The 17,268-nt window shown below is 41.5% G+C and overlaps 1 pseudogene; it reads left to right on the top strand.

Annotated features, from left to right (window-relative positions):
• The first annotated feature begins 2,333 nt into the window (after positions 1–2,333).
• LOC138581800 (small nuclear ribonucleoprotein G pseudogene) lies at positions 2,334–2,526 on the top strand (annotated as a pseudogene).
• Positions 2,527–17,268: the final 14,742 nt, after the last annotated feature.

Below are 17,268 nucleotides of genomic sequence, written 5' to 3'. Positions count from 1 at the left end.
AAAATGGTAACATTAACTTCCAGGCCAAGTACCACAGGCTTGGATCTCCTTGGTCTAAACACTGGCACCTTGGTCTTACTCCTGTTCAGGGTCAGGCCAAGCTGTGAGCACTTAAAAATAAAATGCTCCAAACCACACCTGATCCTCATGGGAGACGTATCCAGCAAAACTGAACCATCAGCGAAAAATAACACTGGGCAAACATCAGTACCAATTCTTGAGGGATCCAGCTCTCCCCCTCTACATTCTTCCACCAGGTCCAGGATAATCTCATTGATATAGAGGCAAAAGAGGAGCAGGGCGAAGACACAACCTTGCCACACACCTCTATAATTGCTTCTCTTAAGGTGTAACACCTCCTTGTTCACCTTACCATCTGTTGTAAGGTAGAGCATAAGGTCCGTCTTGGCCTGGCTACAGGCCTTATCAAACCACAAAGGTTTCTGCTTACTCCTCCGCTTGGCATTGGTTACTACAATAGAAAACCAGGGGCCGAGTTTGTGGATTAAATTATCATAATCAACCAAAACTCTGTCATCCTCCCTGCTAGGGTCACATACATGTTCAATTGCTGGCAGGATTGAGAGGTTGAGAGGTAAATGAAATGTTTTAACCGTGCCATCAAGATATCATCCCATTTGATGACTAATCTGGAATTCCTGAATATCTCGATTGGCAGAGTAGCCACACTGGCAGTGTTCATCTTATCCTGCCACCTTACCTTTAGGACAAAGGGTTTGCGGTCTTTATCCCTTCGCCTTTGATCTTTCACTTTAGCCCAGTCACCCTTTGCAACCAAGATGTAATTGATCCTACAAGAACAATCGAAACCAATAAAAGTGTCTTTCCCTGGCCTATCTTCCCTGGCCTATCTTCCCTGGCCTATCTTCCCTGGCCTATCTTCAATGCACCTCCCATTGCATGCCCTTAAATTCAGGGCATACAAAATCATTGCTGTCTCCAGGGCATGTTTATATACCCGAAAAGGGAGTCTGCCCTCTAGGGATATTAATATCACTAAAAAAAGAAAAGGCAGACAGGGCCTAATTGCGTCATCCTCACAATTCTGTAAACTGATAACAAACGGTCAGGGAATGTACGACATTTCTAATTGCATGAAAAGAAATACCAACACATACAAAGATGGTTTAAATAATAAACAGGAGTAACTCCAATCACAAGGCAAGCAGCGTTTTAGACTCGAATAATTTCCAAGTAATTGAAACCAGTCTTGTTAATAAACCTAATTCCAATTGTAACACGGATATTCTTCCTTTTTTGCACGGAGTGTGTGAGGCGCCCTCAGTACAGAGTGTATGAGAGGTGAATACTGTCCAGCTAAGGAACAATCCATCCGTGGGCACTATTCAACTGCAAGACGACTCTATATTGATGGAGGATGTGGCTGAGCACTTTCACTTACAAGAAATGAAATCCACTACCCCGCCTGCTGTGTGTTACTCAACATGTAAAGATAACCCCATTTTCAAATGGCCTACTGACTGTATGAAGTTACCATAGAACAACTTATGACAAAAGATGCCTTACAAATTCGTAATCTTTTCTGTTTAACATCACAACAGTGCATACATCGAACTGCCATACTACAATTGTTTCATAGCATTAATCCTCTGTGCAGTATTGCTTCAGACGACATTGACTTAGTTGAACAAAGTGACAAAGCACAATATGCTGCATGTATAGTACACTTCAATTCTCTGTCCTCTCTTGATTATGTGTTAGTTCACAATATAGAGCGGTGTAAAAAATGCTAGGCCTGCACAGTAATTCTTCATGCGGTAGGCAGAGGAAGGTACTCATTTCGCAAATAGAACCAAAAAAGTGCAATCTCTCCCCATGACTTTTGCATGTGCAACATTTTGACATAGATCTGTTTACAACCTAGTAGGGGAAGTCGTAACCAGCTAAGGATTAAGCTAGATCAATATGGCAACAGACGAATAACAACTACAACTGAACACTCAGGAGCTTCCTACGGCACTCCAGCCAATGTAATTAAGCGTCGCTAGCACTCCATTCATTGTCTTCTCTTGGAGCACTGGCAGATTTTCTCATTACACTGCTGAGGATGGATTGCTTGTTAATATCTCTCCGCATAGTGTAGTTGCACTTCAAGAATCTTGGTTGACTGAGAAGCTAGAAATGGATGTCAAACAAGCAATAGTAGCCCCCGCGACCAAGGGTCCAAGAGGGAGGTCAAAATGTGGTCTCACAATTAGTGTGTTTAATGCTATAAAAATCAAGCCTATAGAGACAACAAGCAGCATCATGAGTAAAACACACCACCCCCCGACCCCGCCCCCCATGAGCTTAAGAAGTTCATGGTCAAGAAGCTGTCATTAAAACTTAATGGAGGTCGTCATGTTCAGGGCATCTTGCAAGGCTTTGACCCCTTCATACATCTGGTGGAGATGGCTGCTGGAGGGCAGCAAAACAACATTGGAATGGTGGTTATCAGGGGCAACCAACAACATCATAATGTTGGAGGCACTGGAGCGAGTATGAAGACCTTAATTCAACAAGGAAACTTTTGTAATCCATCTTAATTTGCCCTTTAAGATGCGAATATTTCATCAATTATCTGGTCTGTCTGAAATTATGTTTCTTTTTTTGTAATTAAACTTTGTTTTTTGTAACAGTAAAAACATAAAAAAACAAAAAATCAAGCCTGTAAATTTCACCACTAATTGTGTATGAGCCGGGTAGCTAAATTGGAAAGACTTGGCAGCAATTGAACGGAAATTGCTAGTGCTAGTGATTAATCTATATGACTCTCCCATAAATCCAAACACCATAAAAACATCAGGGCTTTAACAAGATATTGGACTTACCTAAACCACATCCAACAATAATAGGTGGATCGTGCTATAAATAGCACTGACATTTCACTATGCTTGCAACCTGGGTTGCGCTCAGATTGCAAAGCTCTGCGCTCGCCTAACCTCTTATATCGGGAAGGATTTACCAGGCTGTACGCACAATGCCCCCGTGACTGTTCAGGTAAATACACCAGAGTTGCTGGCAATCGCATTTCAATTATTGACTACATAATTGTTGATGCTGGCCTGTACTTTTTCTCTGGGGACATGAAGGTATTGACCAGAGATGAAAGCAATCACTTCATATTACTGACAGTGTTTACACTAGCCATTCCTGGACACTGTCTAGATCAAGCAGGCCACTCTCCCTCAATGTGGGCTCGAACTTCATAAGGTGGAATGCCACTTTTCTGGATAGAACAAATCTTGTTGCAATGGATTCCTTGAGGGTTCTTATTGACCCTAAGTATGGGGATCTTAATTTGGATATCAATGTGGTCTCCCAATTCCAGGACACTTTGGAATTAAATTAGGAGATATGAGATGTCCATTTTTAAGATCTCAAATTGTGCTGTAACCAGTAATAAAAGTAAAACATCAAATCTTGCTTCAAATTCCATTCCCAATTACACCTGCCGATTTGGTAGATCTATATACCTCACAAAAAAACCATTAAAATGCGTCATTCGGTAATTACATCTCTCCTGCCAATCAAAACTGAGATTTCTGACATAGTACGGCACATAGCGGAAGGTTGCCAGACATTTCGTCGAAAAAAATTGGTCGACCAGACAAATGGTCGAACCAATTTGGTCCAAAACCAAATGGTCGAAATTTTTTTTTATTTTAACCCTTTTTTTTTTTTTGGGGGGGAGTCCCCCCTCCACCCCCTTTTTTTCTCTAAAAACCCCTTTTTTAACTAAACGAAAACCCGAAAAATAAATATATAAATAAAAAAAAAAATTCGACCATTTGGTTTTCGACCAAATTGCATCGACCAAATTGCAGTCGACCAGTTTTTTTTCGACGAGTTGACTGGACACCATAGCGGAAAATATCAGAAGTGGCTGAGAACCCACTTATTGGTATACAGGTTATTGGGGCACTGTGGCACTCTCTTGCCTTGAGCTCCCTATCTAGGGACCATAATTCACTTTGGGCCATTATTAACAACAAGAAGTCGATTACACCTTTAATCCGTGGTGTCTCCACTGATGACTGGGTTCTGCATATCAATAGCACATTAGGCTCAATTAACACTGACGGAATCATCACTACTCTTGAGAAACATCATTGAGAATATTCGCACCTGTGGGCAATTTTCACTATCATTAAACATAGTAAACCCTAAGAGCACCAGACCCTCAATGCACCTGCAATGCTCTCCTTAGAAAGAATCCACTCCTTTGGGCCAAAGTTTTGCATAGCCCTTTTATCAAGATAAGTCATTCTGGTATTATCTCCATGTCTTGGATGGATAGTACTATAGTACCAGTACACAGAAAAGGTTAATTTACTAACCCAAGCAACTATAGGGTATTGGATATGCTCGATGTGCCTGGAAACATTTGTGCCTGTATTTTACTGCATGAACCGAATAGTAGTATTGAAGAGTACAATATTCTTCCAATGCACCAGACTGTCTTATGAAAACCTACTTCCAACCTGGATAACATCATTGCCCTCACCACTACCGTCACATTCATAAAACACCCATTTAGTCTGCCTTTATTGAATTCATGCAGCCTTTGACACTGTGGTGAGGAATACGCTTTGGCACAAGCTGCAGCTTGGAATTTTCCTCAGAGGCTTTTGGCTATGATTGTTTCTCTCCATTCGTACGCCAGAGCAAGGGTTGTACTAATCGGCATGGAGCGGTCATTGGCTGGGTATCGACACCCACAGGGTTAAAGCAGGGATGCATACTGCCCACTACTCTATTCAACATATGATCAATGTATAACGCTGATCTGTCCGAAGCATCATTAGAGGTAAAGCTAATCCACCGAAAATTGGGGTGCGTATGCTGACGACCTCGTTATCGTGGTCTACTCTATGGATTAAAAGCTCAATTGAATCATCTCCACACTTGTGCCCTTCTATGTAGCCCAAAAATTAAACCGTGTGGCTGGACCTTAAACCATCAACTTGTTGAGGTGGTTACTGAGTATAAATACCTTGGTGTCGTTATTGTTAACAATAAGAGGTGGGGGTCGCAAATGCAGAGCATCCAACTAAAAGTAAACCAATAGAGGAGTCTGCTTAAATTTCTTTCAGCAAAACATAGTGGCTATGCAGTTGGCTCTACAATTAAAGTTACTGCACCAAAATACTCCCAATTATGGCATACGGTGCGGACATTTGGGGTATTAAACATGGTAATGCCCAGTACCTTATGGAAAGGAAACTGCTCAAATTTCCTCTGTGAACACCTATGGAGGGTATACACCTGGAGTTCAATCTCTGTAAACTCTCCAATGCTTTGACCAGGTGGAGAATAAACGTCAGCTGGAAATGTCCTAATGCTGCCTCAGGTACTTTACCGCATGCAATAACTGATGTCTACCCCGCGTGCACGCAGTTTCAGTGTGGGAGTACCATGGAACGACTTCTATCAAACTGCGAATTATGGAGCAACTGCCTTCCAGCCGACATTGACTGCTGTGGATGTGAACAATACACATTGATTGTACGAAACTGTGTACAACATTATTCCAGGGAACAGTTGATAATTGACCTAGCTACCAAATCTAACAGTAGTCTTTATTTTCTGCTATTCGACCACCCACAAGTCTATATTGTTTCCCATCCAAGTAACAATATTCTTTGGAGAGACTTGAAAATTAAATTCAGTCAGGTGGAGTCTTTAGAGGTCATCATGGCCAGGCAAAGAATTCCTAGAATGTATAGGCTTGGCAGACAGTGTGGGTCTGACATGATAGCATCTGCTAAGCACCTTCTGGTCAACTGAGAAAGTCTTGAAGGGGTTTGAAAGGAAGACTTTACTGGCTTATGGCTTCCTCGATAAAAAACACTTGTGTATCAATAATATCTGGGCCCATTTCATGGGGGGTAATAACTGTAATTTGATTGACCAATTTACTACACTCTGGGAATTCATTGTTAACATATGGATGATCTCATGGATGTTAGATGTCCACTCGTGATAGTTTTTGCTCTCTGGTCTAGTTCCCTATGTAAAAATGCCACTTCACAGTACACTGTATAAGGAGTATTGCTTCATTTGTTCAAGGAGCTGTTCACCTCCAAACCATGTAAACAATGGGATTAGTTTATTTACAAAAATCACAATTTTAGTTTTACACCTGCTCAATTTATGGGAACTCCCCTTGCTGAACTTGCTTGGGCAGCTCATGATAATAATGTCATTGGCAAGGATAACGGCTGTACGGTGGCTGCCTAATTTGTGAGGTGTGTACAGTCGCTCATACAGAGTGGGAGCTAACTCGGAAACATAACTTACAGAATATCAGACACGTCTATGATCTCATGGCTTCACCCCGCTTTGGCAGAATGTATTGTATTCCATCTACTTGATGGAACGCCCTTGGGGTTCATTTGCGTAATAGAGAGTTGCTAAAAGAAGGTAAACTAACAAGTAAGTGCATTCTTCTCTGAAACGGGTAGATTGACTCTGTATGCAATCAAAAGGAGAACTGCAGCTTCTACAAAGAAAAAGGACCAAGATACAACTGAAGTATTCCCAACAATTGCAAGTGCCTTACAAGGCTCATAGTACTCAGCTACCAGAGGCAGAAGTCAAGTTGAAACTACTTAATTCCTACTAGGGGAAAATTTAAGCAATATAACCCATAACGAAAACAACAAGTCGGAGTGAGAACCAATGACCAATGGATATCCTCAAAATCTGTACTACATTTCAAGGAGAAAGCATGGTCAATTATGGGTGACTATTGAGAATCCATGGACGATCATGATTTTTCAGTGGTAATATCATATAATACTTGCATTTTGTTTTTTATATGTAAGCCAAAGTCCCCCTACCCCAGGTTATAAAGATATGGCTAGTCACCAAGGAGCCCTGCAAGCAAATAGACGACCAAGGCCAAAGCCTGAGTTCCTTTAAGAGGTCATGGAACTTTGAGCTGACTTGTAATATTCTTTTTATATGCAGTAGCGAGTATCATATTCCTTAAATTACAAGGCCACGCACTATCATCCCCTTTAATACCTGGTCTCTTGCTTAATCTAATTTAAGAGATCTTCTGTTTGCTGATCCATATAATCAATGTAGAATATTTTTGGGATTTTAAAAAGCTAATATGTATCTTCTAATGTGTTTTCAGGAAAATAGTTAATGCAATTTAATAGAATGCATTATAAAAAACGTTTTAATTTTGGGCTTTAAAATAAGTAATAACTTGCAGATTCTTGCTCACATGTGATAAAGGGCAGGGGTGCACGAAATACACTTTCTACCATAAACAGCTCCTTGTCAATTAATTGTTTTAAAGTTCCACAGAAAAGTAATTTACAACAAAGTGAATTTGAAAAGCTTGTCACAGCTTTAATTAATGCAGTGGCAGCTGGAAGTCTACTGTGAGTTGGCACAAGCAGCAGGTAGTGTGACATCACAACTGAAGTGTGATAACTGATTACAGCGCAGTAGTGATGCCGTTTTATTATTACAGGTATAGGCCTGCCCCCACTAATTGTATGTGTTCAGAAATTGTCCATTTCATTAATTTGTAAAATATTTCTAATAGTTTTTTTCTCATATGTGTGATTGCACCTGCACCTTATTGATTTTTATTTCACTATATCATTATTGTGTACCTATTCTTGTAAATGTGTGTTGTTTTGAGATGGTTTTGAATACATAATTCAAGTATTTAAATTTCAACTAATTCCTGCATTGCTTGGATGACAAGCTTAATAGATTGTTGTGGTTGAATCACATCTGTACATGATGTGTTTAGTCTGTAAACATGAATTTGTCTCATGAATAGTGTTTTTCATGTATTACATGTGATGCCACAACTCACCTTTAGTAAAAGATGTATTTACAGGCTTTTATGCAGGTATTAAAGGCTGCCATATGTTATATAGCAATGCTTGATGAATGTTAATGCCTGTAATAATAGTGTTCTATCTGCACAAAACAACTGTTCCCAATTCATCAACTCTGGAAGGAAACTCAGTTGCAACAGCCCAATTGGGATTCTAACCTGTGGCATCAGGTTGAGCTGTCATACCAGCTGAAAGAAACAGGGCAATGTACTCTGCGGGAGGAAAGCAAACATAGCAAAGTGGCGATTCATCTGGTTTGGATTGCCTGGTTGTCTAAGAAGAGCGATTGGTACCAGGACTAGGATGAGAGGCTATCAATGTGTCCCAAAGACCATACATTACAGGGCTTTGCAATTTTATTTTATCTATTTGTATCTGCACTGGCATAGGCTTGCAGAAGAACACAGAGTGAACATCACAACACACAAAATAACAATCTGTTTTGTAGCTGATCCATTTCAATGGCATTGTCAATTGCCAAGCTATGCTTTTCTACACTCTTCCCCTTCTATCATCTCTATAGCAATGTTTTCGCCACAAGGTGGTGGTAAAATATCACCAACTTGTTAGGGTCATTTCTAGGGCAGGCAAGGCTGTGCCAAGGGTCCGTGGACTCCCAGCTCAGTGAAGGCCCAACTCCTTCCCTGGCCCCAAAGAAGTTGAGGTACACACCATGAGCAAGAGTTACTGTGGTTTATTTTACTAAAAACACAAAGGGGTCATATGCATGGGGCGATCCAGGCACATCTCGCAGCATTCTGACTCGCAGGCCAGTTTTGTACACTTGTGACATCATAACCTTTGTCACTCAGCTGGTTCCTTCCCCAAAACCTAACAGGGTTCAGGATTGGCTCCTGAGTAGTAGTTCCAATATAGGAACCTTATAGAGGACAATGTAAGTGGATGCTACTGGGTCAGGTGGTAGGCTTGGATCATCCCTGAAAGTTGTTACTTCAAAACTGTTTCATTAGGTGAGCCCTGTGATTGGTCAATAGCCCCTGTCATCTGCCCCCAAACCCCAGTGTCCTGATCGGTCAGTATGCGGGCCCCCAAGCCTGGGACAAACTCTGTTCCCAGCCCATGAGGCACCTGTTCTCGTTACATGTATACTATGTGTCAGCAAGGTGCAACTATGTGTCTGTGATTATACAATAGTGTGTAATAGACTAATGCCATGAGAATGTTCCATTCCCATCGTACACGGCAGCCGGAAAGTAGCAAGTACTGTTGCAAAGGAGCCGCTGTCTAGTGGTGGCACGGCTGCTTGTTTCCAGCCTCTGAGCCTTGGCCCGATACCAGTTCGGCCGAGTCACGTGGTAGGAGACCATCTCTTCGGCTCCACTTACTTCGAATTAGGTTGTATTTTGCAAGGAATATTCTTTGCAGCGGCCGGTGTCACCTTGGTTCTTGTGTCTGGAATGTCACTCGCAACATTGTGGCCTGGGCTGCCGTTGCTCTTGCCATGGCTATTCTGCTTGCACAGCGTCTTGCGGTTTGACATCTCCTTGAGACGATTATGGCCTGCTATATTTTCCTACGGCCTGCACGGCCCTCTAGCAAGTGTTCTCCATAGTGTCCATAGGTTAGTGTATGTCGTGGTTAACCAGGCCCCGCGGGTGCTGCGGTTCTTCCATAGTGTTAATTGCATGTAAACATCCGCAAACAGGCACACAAATTCTTCTTACTTCTTGCATTTCTGCATTGCTGTAGCGAGCCTGAGTGGTAAAATAATGAATGTGTAGACGGTATGTATATGTCACTGTCCTCTAACTCATAGGGCTGTACGTGTGTGTTCTTCATCTATGTTATTGTGTGGTTGTCCTGAACGTGTGGGTTGCACGTGTACTTCCTGTCTAACGCAGCTATGTCGTTGTGATGTCTAGGCAGAGTTTGTCTGGCTGCTGGGTTGCATGGGTGGTTGTTAGGGTACCTTTCGTGGTGGTGATCCATAGTGGGAGCAGTGGGGATTGGTGTAAGCTCATGCGATCGGCGGCCATGGTGTTGTTGGTACTTTCCCTCTTCAATATCATTAAACCAAGCGTAGATGTGAAATGCAAAACGTGAACCTGACTATTTTAAAAATGGATCAGGTTCCCTTATAGTTAGTCCTCGACTGATTAGAATACTGTAAAGAGCAATGTGGGGGTGGGTGAATATACAGAAGACGTTTGTGAAATGTGTTAAGACAGATTTCTGAACTCTGACCTGGTGGGCAGAGGTTCAGAAGGCCAGCCTAGTTTATTGGAACAGGGTAACCTTCTGGACAAGCCAGACCAATCAAGGTAGCATTGGCAGTGGTCAAGACAAGGCCCTGGAGGGGTGAGGGTGACGGAAAGACCACAATGAGCACACAGAGTAAAGGACACTTACAAATTACTCCAAGTCAGGTGTATATCTACTAAAAATATAAATACATTTATTTCAAGGCCTTTGAGGTTCAACACACAATAATAAAAATCACAATAATACTTTTAAGCCAAAACAATCCTATCAAAATACATATATACAAGACCAAAGGGACCTAAAGGGTTAATGCATGAAATGGGGCCACAACCTAGAAAGGGAAGGAATCGGGTAGTGCAAATAGTCATTTGGCTGTTCTGCATCAAACACAATCCTAACTGAAAGGCAGTTCAATCCCTAAGATGAGAGGAGCCTAGTGCTCAAATGTACTTGCGATGCTGGCACACACGGTAGTGCAGATGGTTGAAACATGGTCTTTTGTAGGGGTTGTAGCAGCTCAGGAAGCCAGGTGAGGTGATGCAGAAAAGGTTCCCACTATTCAAGCAGGGTCTACCCTTGAGGGCAGAGCAGGTTCCAAGAGTTGGGAATAGTTTGCTAGCTCGCACTAGCAGTGGAAAGGAGAGGGACCCTCAGGGGCCACTCGTGCGTAAAAATTGATGGATGCGCTAGGGGCCACCAGTTAGGGTTGCAATTACTCAATGAACCCTGGCGCACTCCAGACCAAACTTCAGCAGTCAAGTCCTCTTTGGTTGCAGGTTCAAATGTGGCAATCTCGCAGCTCTGCAGCTTTCAGCAACAAAGTTACAGTGTTGATTCCGAAACGGGACAGTGGCAATTTCTCCACTTCTGGTGGATGGATCAGGCCACTTCATCTGTAGCAGGCTTTCAAGGCACCGAGGGGCACAGCTGCAATGAGTTTGCAACTTTGTCACCATGGCTGGGCGACACGGTAACCAAGCCAAGTGTACGAAATTCAGTGTGAGAGGGCCGTGAACACAGAGCTTGTGATGTACCAAGTTTGAAGAGCCTCCTCGAAACGGCAGAGGTATCAGAGCAAAGGTCCTGAGCAAGCTGGTCAGCCCACTGATTGGCCCAGGGACACTTCTGTGAAGACTTACTTGCAGGATTTGATGAAGGTGCCATGAATAGTTGGTTTCACTATTCCAATGGGTCGAAGCGTCTTTGCAGACCTTCTAGGATAACCAGATGCAGAGGGGTGAAGCAGGACGACAGCGGCTCAGGGTGCCAATTCTTCCAGCGGGTCACCAGCGGTTCCTCGACTTGGCTTCTTAGTTTCAGGATACTTGGATCTTACCCTTCGTTCAGTGAGAATGCCAGAGATCCACATGGTATGGGTGTTTGGAGCCTTCTCTTATCCAAAATCTCCCTCGCGCCAAAACGAAGATGACCCAATGGGGATCTGCTCATATACAGGCATACCATACATGGACCAATAATGGACCGTGGTGATCCCAGGCATTCAAAGCACAGCAGGCTCTCTGGCATGCAGGATATGTATTGGAACCAGACAGTCCAGCTCATATCCTGGAAACACACACACAAGGCATGCAGAAGCCTGTGAAAGCTTGGTGTTTTGCAGTAGAATGCATGGCCAAATAAGGACTGACCCGGGTCGGCTCGGCCTGGGGAAGGTGAACGGGCAAGATGGCCAAAGGACAGGACAAAGAACCTTGTGGCATGGCCATTTTGGAGCCGGGCCACCTATTCATGCCAGATGTGGTAACCACAAGTTAAAAATATATAAAAAGATAAACTGCCACCAGCCCTGTCAAAGGCACACCTGCACGTCTCCTAAAAAAACAGTTGAGAGTATCTAGGGCCTTTAGAAATGCCAGGAACCCAAGTGCACTATACTAGAAGGTACTTTTTGCACTTGCCACATGTTGCAGAACAGTTGCAACATTAAAAAGGACTGAGGGAAACAAAGTCTCCCAGTACTGACTGTCTGTACGGGCATGTCAGTTTCCCCATAACAAAGTGAGTGAAAAGCTCAGGTGAGTGCAGCAGAAGGCTGTGCTCCTCTGGTAAAGGCAGACTATGGTGTTTAAACAAAGCAAAAAGTTGGGGGTTACACAACTGGAGGGAAAATTACACATGAGATGGAAAGCTTTCCTAACAAATTGAATACAGGATACCATGAAAACACGGAGCACTGGGGCACTTCCAGGGATGATCAAATACTACACTTATCTACCCGGTAAACTACTTCAAATTGTGAAAATGTGAGGGATTAAAATGAAGGATAAAATATTGAATTACTGACCATTTGAGTAATCAATACCATATTTCTGGCAATAATGTGGCAGAGAATCAAATTAAGAGGCTGACACTCTTGAAAGACAGGATCTCAGGTTGGGGATCAGACGCAATTACTTCTGCATGCTGTGCTGTATAAAACAACGTAAAATAAACAAATGATTTATATTTTGATTAAATGTATTTCAGCTATCTTCATGACATCCTGAGATTTTAGAAATGACTAGAAATGCCGAAAACCACACACAGCATTCCAAGAACAAACATTTTTGTTAAGGAAGATTAAGTTATTGTTACTGCTCTGTCAATAAAGTATGCATATTCTTACTGTTTGCATTGAAGGTGTGTATATTAGCATGGGACAGTCTAATTTCAACAAATTTGCACCATGACAACCAGTCTTGTCAGGAGCCATACATTCCATACATTGCAGAGCCTAGAGTTCAAGGAACTGATACCAGATGTTCTGTTACGAGGCAGAGGAACTGTAGATGCCATTTAATATTTTGTTAAAGTAGAAAAAACTGCCTTTTGAATTTGACGTATGGAATCATAGTTCTGTTTATAACCTTTGAACGAACTGTCAAAGAATTTTTTTTTATGTTCAGGGTATAAAGGTCTATCAGCTGAATGTAAAATGATTTTTCGTTGGCATTATGTTAATTATATAAATCAGTGGAATGTAGATATGTTCGCACAGAAATGGTGCACACCAGTGATCCATATATTCTAGCGTTCGAGCCGCCTGTTATTCTGAGCTGAGAATGGAATTTATGTGTAAATGTATCAGAGAGCAAAAGACAAAAATCTGTAACACACACATCCAATATTGTGCAGAGTTGAACATTCCATTATTTGATTCCCCTTACTGAGAGCAATCTGATGAACCAATTAGTAACATGGTCACATATGAGGAACAGGATGTATCAGAAAATTACAAATACAATTGTTTAATGTAGAAATCTCCAAGATTACATCATATCAAATGGGAGGGAAACTGTGTTTAGAAGTTATTCCCATTAGAATGCTCTATTTTTTGATATGCCCAATCAGTACAAAGGGGATAGTTAAGTTGATTTCACTTTTGGAACATTGTCCAACCACATGCATTCAGATTAGAGAAATGATACACACCCTTAAGGGAGTGGTTTCTGATCTATACATTTTAAAACCCATAGGTTCTGGGGACAGACTGACTTTCTCACTCACGGACTGGGATGGACTCACTGATTGTTGGGAAGAATTGACAATAACAGAAAGGAGACTTGAATATATTGCTTTCCTTTAGAGCCATTTTGGATTCTTAGCACTGTAAGTGAGGCCTACCTGAAATGCATACCCCAAGCATTTGTGAGTGGAAGGGACAGCAGACAGGCCCAATACAGAAAGAGGGAAACCAGGTTGTGGTGGGAAGCAGACACCACCTTGCTGATGATGCCCACCTGTTCCTAGAGGGCAAGAATTGAACCAGTCCTTAAGAGGGTGCCCACCTATCTTTGAGGCAGCCAAAGGAAATTCCTATGTAAGAATGATATTAAGGGGAAATGATTCAGAGGGGAGCGACACTCTAAAGAGGAATAGATTAAATCTCAGCCCTTTTTATTAGTGAAAGCACTGAGGGGGGTGGGGTATATAAATTGACTATGCATATTTCAGAAGTGTGTGTGCTTCTAGAACTATACAATTTATAGAATAGGTCCTATAGAGAGCATCGTGGGAGATGTCCTGCCTCATTGGCTGTCTAATGATCACAACAAAGACATATTCTGGGAGTCAAAAGGATATCTCACTGTGTATATACCTAGAAAAATAGGGTAATTGAAGTCATTCCTGTTTAGATTACCAAGCCAATTCTGTTACTACCGCTGATCCATACAAGACAAAGGAAAAAGGGTCATTAACTCCTAACCATTTTCTTACTTTTAAGTTGTCCATTGCAGGGCCATCTTCAGCACTTTTGGGGCCCTTGGCACAGACATCTTTGGGGCCCCCTCTACCAAACCAAAGGAATTAAGTGATCAAGAATATCTGCCCCCCCCACCGCAATCACAACCCATAGGTTGATATGCTGCCTCACAGCATTTAAAATAAGGATGTTTACTCCCTTTAAGTCCCCTTACCCTCTTCATTCTTGCTCGAATCAGAATGAAAAACAAGTACTATTTGAAGGCCAACATTATCAGTCTACGAAGAGGCTATTTCTGTTCTAGCACAGATTCAGGAGACCTTTCATCAATAGAATCCAGGAAGGTATGTAGCCTCTAGTATGAATGCAGGACTGTATGTAAAAGGTACATGTATCTCAGAATAGACAGATAACTCACATTTGCTGCCTCACAGAACACAAACGTGCTCATGCATGGATAGAGGAGACCAATTCGTAGGAAGGAGAAAGCTACACATACCGTAGCATGGATAGTGGATGCAGATTAGAAGCTACCAGGAAGGTGTCTGTATCCAGACAAGCAGATCATAAGTGGGACATGGTTTTCAAATAGCGTTGCCATTAGAGATCAAAAGATTAAGTTCCTGTGGTGTGCAATATGTCAATGCTCACTATTATAGTGGAAGCAACACTATAGCCAGTGAAACCATGGGTGAGGCTGTTTTGAAGATCATACCCTGAGAAGGAAATATCTCTGAAGGGCTGACAATTTTGAATGGTTTAGGGACTGGCAATTTCGAGAGGCTATGCAATCAATACAAGATTAAATTAGATGCCCAGCATTACACACACTGGTTAAGGGGTGAATCTGGGATTTGTGCCAACTCTGCCATTTCTGCATTTGAACACTATCATTACCAGTTCTCACATGAACTAAAATAATCTCATTTTATAAAACTAACTTGCAAAGTACACCAAACATTCCCAAACATGACAATTAAAAAAAATATATGTATTATAGAAGGGTGTAATAGCTTCATTATCTCCATCATCAAGAGAAGTATATAAGTACCAGCATAACAATCAGTGTTATTTAACAGATTTAATCTGGGTTGGTCTATTGTATTTTAAAGCTTTACATAGTTCCTAAACACTGGCTTGTGAAATTGTCATTTAAAAACGTGCAGAAAAACCTTTGACTTTTACAAAAATTCAAAGCATTTTTTTGTGTCAAACGAGCAGACTTTAAAATATGCTTGCCCGATTCATGCAACCTCTGGTCCGCTCCCTTCTGTCTACCACCCCTTTTACTCAAATGGCCTACATAAGAAGAAAGATCAAGTAATGGGCTAAACGATGCCACCAGCATGCAAGGAGGTAAACTTCAAAGAAGACGGTACAATAATGTATGAGATATTAGATGATATTAGATGATTTGACCAGGATCACTGTAATGTCTTCATGAATGCTTTGATTCCAAATTTGGATACTTATTCATCCCTTGGACTAACCGTTTATGCTAATTGTTGGAGGTGATTGCATAGGTTTTACAACACCCCATCTGAACAAACCAATTTCTAGACCTTCACCATAAGGATGACATGTTCGTTTTTATAGCAACCCCTATCTGGTGCAGGTACATTGCTGATAATAGCACTTGTTGTGCTGCAAGACCAAGTACATACACAGGCAGGTTTATGAACTTCAGACATAGGAAAGGCTCAGCCAGCCTTACAGGAATGTGCTATTGTAATCTTGCACAGGAACACATATCTCTGCAATGAGTGCTTAACACACTGAGCTAACTTCTGAACCATTGTGGCACTCAATTTACCAATATGCACTTTAAATTTGGCTATTGCACATGATCAACATAATTCCCACAGGAAGGAAATAATGCTACAGGAGTTGTGCCGCAAGGAACGAACACAGAAACTATGTATACCACAGTGAACACAGAAAGCATTACATGATGAATTGATCGAGGCAGAATGTACTTGCCAGAACAGACAGGCAGTAGGTTTAGAGCCTCAGCACCATGTCCTAAAATATCCTGATGTGTGCTATTTAAGTCTGGTGTACAAAGGAATCTTGCTTCTTTAGATCAGGCAGCCTTGTGGGGCCACCTTCAAGGTGGGGGCCCTGGGCAAGTGTCCCTTTTGCCCTCCCATAAAAACGTCTCTGGTCCATTGAAAATCACAAATGTACACTTTTACACAGGAAGGCAATAGAAACACCACTGAAATGAATCTAGCAAACATACATGTTAAACAATAATTTTCCATTTTGCAAGCAATTTACGTGCAGGATTGTTAAGTACCCTGTCTGTTAAATTGAGTTTTGGAATGCTGTTTGAGATACATGTATATTAAAAAGGGGGGTGTTTATGTTCATTCCACAGAAGTAGAGATACTTCGATAGGCTGAGATGACCTGTTTTAATTTGTTTTTCTATAAAATGAAAGCATTGTCCTATACTCTAATGCATTTTTCCCATGGTGGATGTGCGCTCAGGGTAACTCAAATGCATTTATGGTTACAAAGGTCTCTATTCCTGAAATTGAGGTGACTAGTGAATTGATTATTTTTCATGGGAATCACCATTGCCATACGAATTTCATAGATAAATAATTTGTTTACATTAAAATTGATTATATTATTTCTATTTTATTAATAAATATACCTTCTGTGCAACCCTGCACATTTCTTGTCCCAAAAGGGGAGGGAAGTCGTAAGGAATCAATATTGTTAAATTGAGGGTCCCTGTTTCATAAAAATAACTTTAGTAAATTAATGTGTGCACCTGATTTTGGGGTGGTGGAAAATTCCCCTGAATTAGATATCACATGAAAACATTCTACATTCTTAGTCTTCATCCTTCTCACAGTCGTAGTTCTCGACACAGTTTTAATCCTCATTCCAATCCTCAGGAAAGTACTTATAATCCAAGTCATTGCCCCTCCAAGTCAGT

This window comes from Ambystoma mexicanum, chromosome 3q, assembly GCF_040938575.1.
Source record: "Ambystoma mexicanum isolate Mex_15411 chromosome 3q, UKY_AmexF1_1, whole genome shotgun sequence".
In the NCBI taxonomy this organism is placed as follows: domain Eukaryota; kingdom Metazoa; phylum Chordata; class Amphibia; order Caudata; family Ambystomatidae; genus Ambystoma; species Ambystoma mexicanum.
This window is presented reverse-complemented; position numbering and strand designations above follow the sequence as displayed.